Source organism: Ostrinia nubilalis, unplaced genomic scaffold (assembly GCF_963855985.1).
Source record: "Ostrinia nubilalis unplaced genomic scaffold, ilOstNubi1.1 SCAFFOLD_43, whole genome shotgun sequence".
NCBI lineage: Eukaryota > Metazoa > Arthropoda > Insecta > Lepidoptera > Crambidae > Ostrinia > Ostrinia nubilalis.
Window position 1 is genome coordinate 18,331 of NW_026973577.1, and position 11,670 is coordinate 30,000.

Consider the following 11,670-nt stretch of genomic DNA (forward strand, 5'->3'; position numbering starts at 1 on the left):
GCTTACACATATTATTATACATATGATAGCTCTCGTTAAAGAATATTAACGAAGAGTGTGTTTGGTGTCTATAGCCCAATTCGACGTTTGACCGACCGAACTGGGCTTGACTACTGTGTACACTGTTCGCAGTTACAACGTGTGTCGTGAGGCGAGTCTTTGCAACACTCTATAAATTAATATAGAATGCTAGAAAAACACACCCACATAGCGCTCACAGAGGCGCCCACACTGAACGTTCGCATAGACATAACATTCATTCATCACATTTTATAATAAAATCTAACAAATTTCGTATCATGAACGATATGTCAGCCCGGTGTTGGAAAAACCACCCTACCTCTCACGATTTGTCGACACCATCACTACAGAGACATATACATCATTGAAATGTTTGCGTGTTGTGAGTGTGTGCTATAGAATACATAAAAATATACACATATATTTGATACGCTGATGTAAACGCTAAAAAGCCATCATCGCCCTTATGTAAGGTTAATGTGGCGGGAAGCGTTACAACGAAGCGTATTAAAAAGTGGCCAGTCGAAGCGCGTATGCAAAAGCACAGATAACTGCACATAGCGCGGACACATTGCCCGAGTGAGACAGATCTTTATTACGAATTCGATCATACAACCCATCCGTAGATCTACAAAGTTTAACAAGCGTCCAATGAGCCACACACTAAGTCCCGTCAATCTCATTGAACATCCGAAACCTCAGACGCCAACAGAGTGTACATACAGAGTGAAAAAGTTAAAGTTTCATCAACTCTTTCACCACTTTGCTTTAAAACACAACTTATAAACGCACCGATCCGTCGTACGCAGAGTGTGCTGCGCGCGCGCATCATGTTTATAATACATTTGAGCGTGCGCGCGCGCTCTGCGCACGGCGGTCGCTGTGTTACTGATCTCGCTCGGCCGGACGCCGCCGACGTCGCGTTTGTCTGTACACTCTCTCGGTTCTCGAGTGGAAGCCGCGAATGGAAAAGAAACATTTTTAACGCTATGCTCGTACGCTGCTGCGCACGCGCAGCTTTAAATGCTAAGTGTAAAAAAAAAAAAAAAAAAAAAAAAAAAAAAAAAAAAAAAAAAAAAAAAAAAAAATTAAAGTGACACACCCCCTATATGTATAACCAGATAATTAATAATTAAAAAAAAAGTTAGGTTAGATTAGGTTAGGTTAGGTTAGGTTAGGTTAGATTAGATGATCCTTTTTTTTTTTTTATTAAAAAGATGATACAGAAAAAAAAAAATTGATTGCGATTAAAGTGTTAAAAGCGACACCCCATAAATCACGAAATAGGAAAATTAATAATATTAATAACACATAAATACAATAAAATAATTAATTAAAAAAAAAAAACTTTCGTATTAAGAACAAAAAATATTAAATTATTTTTGTTAATTCGAAATTATTATTATAAATCACGACTTTTTTTTAATAAAGAAATTAAGATTTTTAGTTGTATTGATACATTTTTTCCTATTTCGTGATTTGTTGGAAAAACAAACAAAAAAACTAATTGATGTATATGATTAATATTCAAAACTATTCAAAACTTTAACTAATAAATATATACCATAGTGGGTGTATAAAATTAGGCCTTTTAAAAAGTTAAGTACATAATTAAATTTTGTTAAATACCCAATTATAAATAAACAACAGTTGCACTTAAAATGTTTGAGTGTGTTATGTAATTATGCAATTTTATATTAATATATAAATCAAACTAATTTGTAATCCCTGAAATTACTTAAAACTTTTGAAGACCTAAAATTATAATTAATAACGTCGTTTTGCACCAAGTTTTTAAGACATTTGTCTAGAATAGACAAAATGTACAACACTATCGGTACCTGAAGTCTGATTAGATTTTTAATTACACGGAATTTTGACATTTTAGAAGTGTTGTCAACATTAAAACATATCCACTAATAAAAAATGGAGAGCATTTCCACAAATTAAAAAATAAACCTTCAAAGAATTTAAGGTTTCAATTTAAAAATGTACTGATCCTTTTAAAATGCTTATTTGAGTTTTTATTATCATATTTTTGAAGTTACAATAAAATTAAGGACATTATTTTTCTATTACTGGACTCGCTGGCCAATATCCATAGGTTACAAACCTTTTTTTATGTAAATCTTTGTTAGTAAAATCTTCGTTTCATAAAATAGCTAATTTAACAAGATGCCAATTTTATAATCCAAGTTGATTATGATGACGACAATGATGATTGATGATCATCTAAATATATAAAAGGAGAAACTGACTGACTGACTGACAGATCAACGCACAGCCTAAACGGCTAAACGTAGGCACTTGAAATTTGGAAGGGACGTAGCTTAGGTACCGTAGAGGTGCACTAAGAAAGGAATTTCCGAAATTCCCACGGGAAAAACGGGATTCACGCGTACGAAGTCGCGGGCGGCCGCTAGTCAATATATATTTTCGTTTATGATATTAATATTATTTTTAAACTAATAATTATTATTATTATGTTGTTTTACTGTGTTAAAAACGCGTTATTTTTTCTATTCAATCTCTAAAATGTACATAATAATTAGTGTACATTGAATTCACAAAACAAACAATAACAATCATACTTGTTAGTTGTACTTGATGTAATTCAGTTTCATATTTTTATTACCTTTATTCCAACAATTCAAAGCAAAAAGAGGTTTAATACATCTGAATTGCCAAAAAACGAATTAAAAATCAAGACTGTAGTGGTGATAATATAATTTTATTATTGCAATGATTACTGAAAAGTGTGTTATGTAAGTACCCAAATTATTGCACAGTAAATTATATTATTATTACTATTAGGTATGATTTAAATTCAATTTTGTGTGAAGATTGAGACAAGGACATAATATTTCCGCGCCCGGGCGACACCTGTCGGGAACCGACCGAACTTCACTGTCCGCTGACGTGGGTGCCATTAGCGCGAGGTGCGCTATTATCCCAATAGATGGCGCTTTAGCAACATTTCTCGGGTAGTGACGTGTAACAGTCGATAGTGAATAAAGAGTTAAATTATGTATAAATTTAATAATAACACAACACACAGAATCATTCATTATTATGCAAGTATACGTATGTAGTGAAAATAAATACCAACAACAGTATAATCTATTGCTTATATACATACAGTAACATTATTTAATTTTATCGTTAATTTATCAACTAATTATAGACATCGACATTTTTTACATTTTTAAAACATTTATTAATTTGATGATAATAATAATAATATTATTATTTTTTGATATTCATAATAATACAAATAAAATAATATCGATACTCGAATCTACAGAATGTTATGCTACATCACTACCCAAGAAATACTGCTAAAGCGCCATCTATTGAAACAATTGCGCACCTCTCGCTAGTGGCAGGCACCCACGTAATTTCTTCACACACGCCAGCGGTTCGATAGGTGTCGCTCGTGTACGAAAAATATTATATTTATTTTCTACACAACGAAATTTTATAAAAATTAGTAATAATTTATATGTTACGGTAAATATGATAAATGTGAAAATTATGAATAATCGCCGGTTATTATGAATAATTACCTCATGATTTGGTAAATGTGATGATTAATATGAGATCATTTATGTGTGTATAAACTAAATATGGCAAAGTAATGTTATGCAAAAAAACATTCCAAACTCATTTTGCCAAATTATATTTAATATATGATATCAAAATGTGAGGCTGCACATGAGCGCTGTACACGAGCCGGTGTTCTCTCTTTTATGGTATTTGTTAGTATTAAGGTTACATTATGTAATAATCACTGATAAATGTGATTAATTTATCACTTTTACCAAGCCTGTCGGTAATTATTCATAACGACCGGCGATTATTCATAATTTTCAATTTATCACATTAACCGTAACATATACTACGAATTTGAGTAGTGAAATAAATGCATAAATAAATATTTTACTTTTAAATTATCGTTCATTATTTTAATTATTTATTAAATGTAATATAAAAAAGAAAAAATAATATATTGTATTCAATGTCATCTATTTTCAATTTTTACATTTTTTAAAATTTTATTTATGTCATAAAAAAAAAACATTATAATCATTATTCATTTTTAAAAAAAGTAGCTGCACAAAAAAACATCGGCATCATTCATCAATCAAACGACAATCGCGACGCGACCAACCAGCGACCTCCGTTTGCGCGCGAAGCCTAATTTATTTACAACTCCGCTGACCAGGTCAATGTATTTTTTTGTTTTTGCATTTGGAATAACCTAAAAATCAAACCAAACCTAACCTAACCTAACTTTTCAAAACCTAACTTTTTAGAACGTAACTTTTTTGAAAACCTACCTTTTGAAAACCTAACCTTATGAAACCCAACTTTTTGATAACCTAACTTTTGAGAACCTAAATATATGAAATCCAACTTTTTGAAAACCTAACTTTTGATAACCTAACTTTTGAAAACCTAACTTTTGAAAACCTAACCTTTGAAAACCTAACTTTATGAAATCCAACTTTTTGAAAACCTAACTTTTGAAAACCTAACTTTTGATAACGTAACTTTTGAAAACCTAACTTTTGAAAACCTAACTTTTGAAAACCTAACTTTTGATAACCTAACTTTATGAAATCCAACTTTTTGAAAACCTAACTTTTGATAACCTAACTTCTGAAAAGCTAACTTTATGAAATCCAACTTTTTGAAAACCTAACTTTTGAAAACCTAACTTTATGAAATCCAACTTTTTGAAAACCTAACTTTTGAAAACCTAACTTTTCATAACCTAACTTTTGAAAACCTAACTTTTCATAACCTAACTTTTGAAAACGTAACTTTTTGGAAAAACTAATATTTTGTTGGTTTTGGATTTTGGGGCAGTGAGTGAGTAAAAGGTTGCAAAGCTGAAAAAAAAAAACTTAAAGGAACCCACGTACGTTTTCTAAAAATAAATAAATACAATAACATACCGATTTTGTGTTGAATCCTCTAGTTGAAGGCGCCGTTTATATGATTGGACGAATTCAACTATGTACCTGTGAACAAAAGAAAATAAAAATAGGTATGGTTTATAATATATTTTAGTTTTTTATAAACTAAAAAAAAACATACAAGAAGACAAATTTTAACTGATTCGTTATTTAAGTCTAACAAAATTTGAACATTCGTTTAAATTTTGTTAGACTTAAATAACGAATCAGTTAAAATTTGTCTTCTTGTATGTTTTTTTTTAGTTTATAAAAAACTAAAATATATTATAAACCATACCTATTTTTATTTTCTTTTGTTCACAGGTACATAGTTGAATTCGTCCAATCATATAAACGGCGCCTTCAACTAGAGGATTCAACACAAAATCGGTATGTTATTGTATTTATTTATTTTTAGAAAACGTACGTGGGTTCCTTTAAGTTTTTTTTTTTCAGCTTTGCAACCTTTTACTCACTCACTGCCCCAAAATCCAAAACCAACAAAATATTAGTTTTTCCAAAAAGTTACGTTTTCAAAAGTTAGGTTATGAAAAGTTAGGTTTTCAAAAGTTAGGTTATGAAAAGTTAGGTTTTCAAAAGTTAGGTTTTCAAAAAGTTGGATTTCATAAAGTTAGGTTTTCAAAAGTTAGGTTTTCAAAAAGTTGGATTTCATAAAGTTAGCTTTTCAGAAGTTAGGTTATCAAAAGTTAGGTTTTCAAAAAGTTGGATTTCATAAAGTTAGGTTATCAAAAGTTAGGTTTTCAAAAGTTAGGTTTTCAAAAGTTAGGTTTTCAAAAGTTACGTTATCAAAAGTTAGGTTTTCAAAAGTTAGGTTTTCAAAAAGTTGGATTTCATAAAGTTAGGTTTTCAAAGGTTAGGTTTTCAAAAGTTAGGTTTTCAAAAGTTAGGTTATCAAAAGTTAGGTTTTCAAAAAGTTGGATTTCATATATTTAGGTTCTCAAAAGTTAGGTTATCAAAAAGTTGGGTTTCATAAGGTTAGGTTTTCAAAAGGTAGGTTTTCAAAAAAGTTACGTTCTAAAAAGTTAGGTTTTGAAAAGTTAGGTTAGGTTAGGTTTGGTTTGATTTTTAGGTTATTCCAAATGCAAAAACAAAAAAATACATTGACCTGGTCAGCGGAGTTGTAAATAAATTAGGCTTCGCGCGCAAACGGAGGTCGCTGGTTGGTCGCGTCGCGATTGTCGTTTGATTGATGAATGATGCCGATGTTTTTTTGTGCAGCTACTTTTTTTAAAAATGAATAATGATTATAATGTTTTTTTTTTATGACATAAATAAAATTTTAAAAAATGTAAAAATTGAAAATAGATGACATTGAATACAATATATTATTTTTTCTTTTTTATATTACATTTAATAAATAATTAAAATAATGAACGATAATTTAAAAGTAAAATATTTATTTATGCATTTATTTCACTACTCAAATTCGTAGTATATGTTACGGTTAATGTGATAAATTGAAAATTATGAATAATCGCCGGTCGTTATGAATAATTACCGACAGGCTTGGTAAAAGTGATAAATTAATCACATTTATCAGTGATTATTACATAATGTAACCTTAATACTAACAAATACCATAAAAGAGAGAACACCGGCTCGTGTACAGCGCTCATGTGCAGCCTCACATTTTGATATCATATATTAAATATAATTTGGCAAAATGAGTTTGGAATGTTTTTTTGCATAACATTACTTTGCCATATTTAGTTTATACACACATAAATGATCTCATATTAATCATCACATTTACCAAATCATGAGGTAATTATTCATAATAACCGGCGATTATTCATAATTTTCACATTTATCATATTTACCGTAACATATAAATTATTACTAATTTTTATAAAATTTCGTTGTGTAGAAAATAAATATAATATTTTTCGTACACGAGCGACACCTATCGAACCGCTGGCGTGTGTGAAGAAATTACGTGGGTGCCTGCCACTAGCGAGAGGTGCGCAATTGTTTCAATAGATGGCGCTTTAGCAGTATTTCTTGGGTAGTGATGTAGCATAACATTCTGTAGATTCGAGTATCGATATTATTTTATTTGTATTATTATGAATATCAAAAAATAATAATATTATTATTATTATCATCAAATTAATAAATGTTTTAAAAATGTAAAAAATGTCGATGTCTATAATTAGTTGATAAATTAACGATAAAATTAAATAATGTTACTGTATGTATATAAGCAATAGATTATACTGTTGTTGGTATTTATTTTCACTACATACGTATACTTGCATAATAATGAATGATTCTGTGTGTTGTGTTATTATTAAATTTATACATAATTTAACTCTTTATTCACTATCGACTGTTACACGTCACTACCCGAGAAATGTTGCTAAAGCGCCATCTATTGGGATAATAGCGCACCTCGCGCTAATGGCACCCACGTCAGCGGACAGTGAAGTTCGGTCGGTTCCCGACAGGTGTCGCCCGGGCGCGGAAATATTATGTCCTTGTCTCAATCTTCACACAAAATTGAATTTAAATCATACCTAATAGTAATAATAATATAATTTACTGTGCAATAATTTGGGTACTTACATAACACACTTTTCAGTAATCATTGCAATAATAAAATTATATTATCACCACTACAGTCTTGATTTTTAATTCGTTTTTTGGCAATTCAGATGTATTAAACCTCTTTTTGCTTTGAATTGTTGGAATAAAGGTAATAAAAATATGAAACTGAATTACATCAAGTACAACTAACAAGTATGATTGTTATTGTTTGTTTTGTGAATTCAATGTACACTAATTATTATGTACATTTTAGAGATTGAATAGAAAAAATAACGCGTTTTTAACACAGTAAAACAACATAATAATAATAATTATTAGTTTAAAAATAATATTAATATCATAAACGAAAATATATATTGACTAGCGGCCGCCCGCGACTTCGTACGCGTGAATCCCGTTTTTCCCGTGGGAATTTCGGAAATTCCTTTCTTAGTGCACCTCTACGGTACCTAAGCTACGTCCCTTCCAAATTTCAAGTGCCTACGTTTAGCCGTTTAGGCTGTGCGTTGATCTGTCAGTCAGTCAGTCAGTTTCTCCTTTTATATATTTAGATGATCATCAATCATCATTGTCGTCATCATAATCAACTTGGATTATAAAATTGGCATCTTGTTAAATTAGCTATTTTATGAAACGAAGATTTTACTAACAAAGATTTACATAAAAAAAGGTTTGTAACCTATGGATATTGGCCAGCGAGTCCAGTAATAGAAAAATAATGTCCTTAATTTTATTGTAACTTCAAAAATATGATAATAAAAACTCAAATAAGCATTTTAAAAGGATCAGTACATTTTTAAATTGAAACCTTAAATTCTTTGAAGGTTTATTTTTTAATTTGTGGAAATGCTCTCCATTTTTTATTAGTGGATATGTTTTAATGTTGACAACACTTCTAAAATGTCAAAATTCCGTGTAATTAAAAATCTAATCAGACTTCAGGTACCGATAGTGTTGTACATTTTGTCTATTCTAGACAAATGTCTTAAAAACTTGGTGCAAAACGACGTTATTAATTATAATTTTAGGTCTTCAAAAGTTTTAAGTAATTTCAGGGATTACAAATTAGTTTGATTTATATATTAATATAAAATTGCATAATTACATAACACACTCAAACATTTTAAGTGCAACTGTTGTTTATTTATAATTGGGTATTTAACAAAATTTAATTATGTACTTAACTTTTTAAAAGGCCTAATTTTATACACCCACTATGGTATATATTTATTAGTTAAAGTTTTGAATAGTTTTGAATATTAATCATATACATCAATTAGTTTTTTTGTTTGTTTTTCCAACAAATCACGAAATAGGAAAAAATGTATCAATACAACTAAAAATCTTAATTTCTTTATTAAAAAAAAGTCGTGATTTATAATAATAATTTCGAATTAACAAAAATAATTTAATATTTTTTGTTCTTAATACGAAAGTTTTTTTTTTTTAATTAATTATTTTATTGTATTTATGTGTTATTAATATTATTAATTTTCCTATTTCGTGATTTATGGGGTGTCGCTTTTAACACTTTAATCGCAATCAATTTTTTTTTTTCTGTATCATCTTTTTAATAAAAAAAAAAAAAGGATCATCTAATCTAACCTAACCTAACCTAACCTAACCTAATCTAACCTAACTTTTTTTTTAATTATTAATTATCTGGTTATACATATAGGGGGTGTGTCACTTTAATTTTTTTTTTTTTTTTTTTTTTTTTTTTTTTTTTTTTTTTTTTTTTTTTTTTTTTTTACACTTAGCATTTAAAGCTGCGCGTGCGCAGCAGCGTACGAGCATAGCGTTAAAAATGTTTCTTTTCCATTCGCGGCTTCCACTCGAGAACCGAGAGAGTGTACAGACAAACGCGACGTCGGCGGCGTCCGGCCGAGCGAGATCAGTAACACAGCGACCGCCGTGCGCAGAGCGCGCGCGCACGCTCAAATGTATTATAAACATGATGCGCGCGCGCAGCACACTCTGCGTACGACGGATCGGTGCGTTTATAAGTTGTGTTTTAAAGCAAAGTGGTGAAAGAGTTGATGAAACTTTAACTTTTTCACTCTGTATGTACACTCTGTTGGCGTCTGAGGTTTCGGATGTTCAATGAGATTGACGGGACTTAGTGTGTGGCTCATTGGACGCTTGTTAAACTTTGTAGATCTACGGATGGGTTGTATGATCGAATTCGTAATAAAGATCTGTCTCACTCGGGCAATGTGTCCGCGCTATGTGCAGTTATCTGTGCTTTTGCATACGCGCTTCGACTGGCCACTTTTTAATACGCTTCGTTGTAACGCTTCCCGCCACATTAACCTTACATAAGGGCGATGATGGCTTTTTAGCGTTTACATCAGCGTATCAAATATATGTGTATATTTTTATGTATTCTATAGCACACACTCACAACACGCAAACATTTCAATGATGTATATGTCTCTGTAGTGATGGTGTCGACAAATCGTGAGAGGTAGGGTGGTTTTTCCAACACCGGGCTGACATATCGTTCATGATACGAAATTTGTTAGATTTTATTATAAAATGTGATGAATGAATGTTATGTCTATGCGAACGTTCAGTGTGGGCGCCTCTGTGAGCGCTATGTGGGTGTGTTTTTCTAGCATTCTATATTAATTTATAGAGTGTTGCAAAGACTCGCCTCACGACACACGTTGTAACTGCGAACAGTGTACACAGTAGTCAAGCCCAGTTCGGTCGGTCAAACGTCGAATTGGGCTATAGACACCAAACACACTCTTCGTTAATATTCTTTAACGAGAGCTATCATATGTATAATAATATGTGTAAGCTCCCTGGTTGATCCTGCCAGTAGTTATATGCTTGTCTCAAAGATTAAGCCATGCATGTCTCAGTGCAAGCCGTATTAGGGCGATACCGCGAATGGCTCAATATATCAGTTTTGGTTCCTTAGATCTTACTCAGTTACTTGGATAACTGTGGTAATTCTAGAGCTAATACATGCAATCAGAACTCTGACCAGTGATGGGACGAGTGCTTTTATTAGATCAAAACCAATCGACGGAGGGCCTCGCGTTCGAAGTCGTTAATTTTGATGAATCTGGATAACTTTTGCCGATCGCACGGTCCAGCACCGGCGACGCATCTTTCAAATGTCTGCCTTATCAACTTTCGATGGTAGTTTCTGCGACTACCATGGTTGTCACGGGTAACGGGGAATCAGGGTTCGATTCCGGAGAGGGAGCCTGAGAAACGGCTACCACATCCAAGGAAGGCAGCAGGCGCGCAAATTACCCACTCCCGGCACGGGGAGGTAGTGACGAAAAATAACGATACGGGACTCTTACGAGGCCTCGTAATCGGAATGAGTACACTTTAAATATTTTAACGAGGAACAATTGGAGGGCAAGTCTGGTGCCAGCAGCCGCGGTAATTCCAGCTCCAATAGCGTATACTAAAATTGTTGCGGTTAAAAAGCTCGTAGTTGCATTTGTGCGCCGCGCTGTCGGTGCACCGCATCCGCGGTGATACTGACACGTTTGCGGAGCATATCGTCGGTGAGCCGACGGTCAAACGTCGGTTCAATATCAAAATCCTATCGCGGTGCTCTTCAGTGAGTGTCGAGATGGGCCGACAATTTTACTTTGAACAAATTAGAGTGCTCAAAGCGGGCTCAAAATGCTGCTTGAATATTTCGTGCATGGAATAATAGAATATGATCTCGGTTCTATTTTGTTGGTTTTCAGAACTCCGAGGTAATGATTAATAGGGATAACTGGGGGCATTCGTATTGCGACGTTAGAGGTGAAATTCTTGGATCGTCGCAAGACGAACATCAGCGAAAGCATTTGCCAAAGGTGTTTTCATCAATCAAGAACGAAAGTTAGAGGTTCGAAGGCGATTAGATACCGCCCTAGTTCTAACCGTAAATATGTCATCTAGCGATCCGCCGACGTTACTACAATGGCTCGGCGGGCAGCTTTCGGGAAACCAAAGATTTTGGACTCCGGGGGGAGTATGGTTGCAAAGCTGAAACTTAAAGGAATTGACGGAAGGGCACCACCAGGAGTGGAGCCTGCGGCTTAATTTGACTCAACACGGGAAATCTCACCAGGCCCGGACACCGGAAGGATTGACAGATTAA

The 11,670-nt window shown here is 32.6% G+C and overlaps 1 non-coding gene across 1 annotated transcript in view; it reads left to right on the forward strand.

The window, feature by feature from the left end:
* Window positions 1–10,357: 10,357 nt before the first annotated feature.
* LOC135087441 (small subunit ribosomal RNA) overlaps window positions 10,358–11,670 on the forward strand; it is a 1,903-nt gene continuing 590 nt past the window's right edge. Inside the window, exon 1 of the ribosomal RNA XR_010260825.1 lies at window positions 10,358–11,670. This exon is cut by the window's right edge and continues 590 nt beyond it. This is a non-coding gene — a ribosomal RNA (small subunit ribosomal RNA).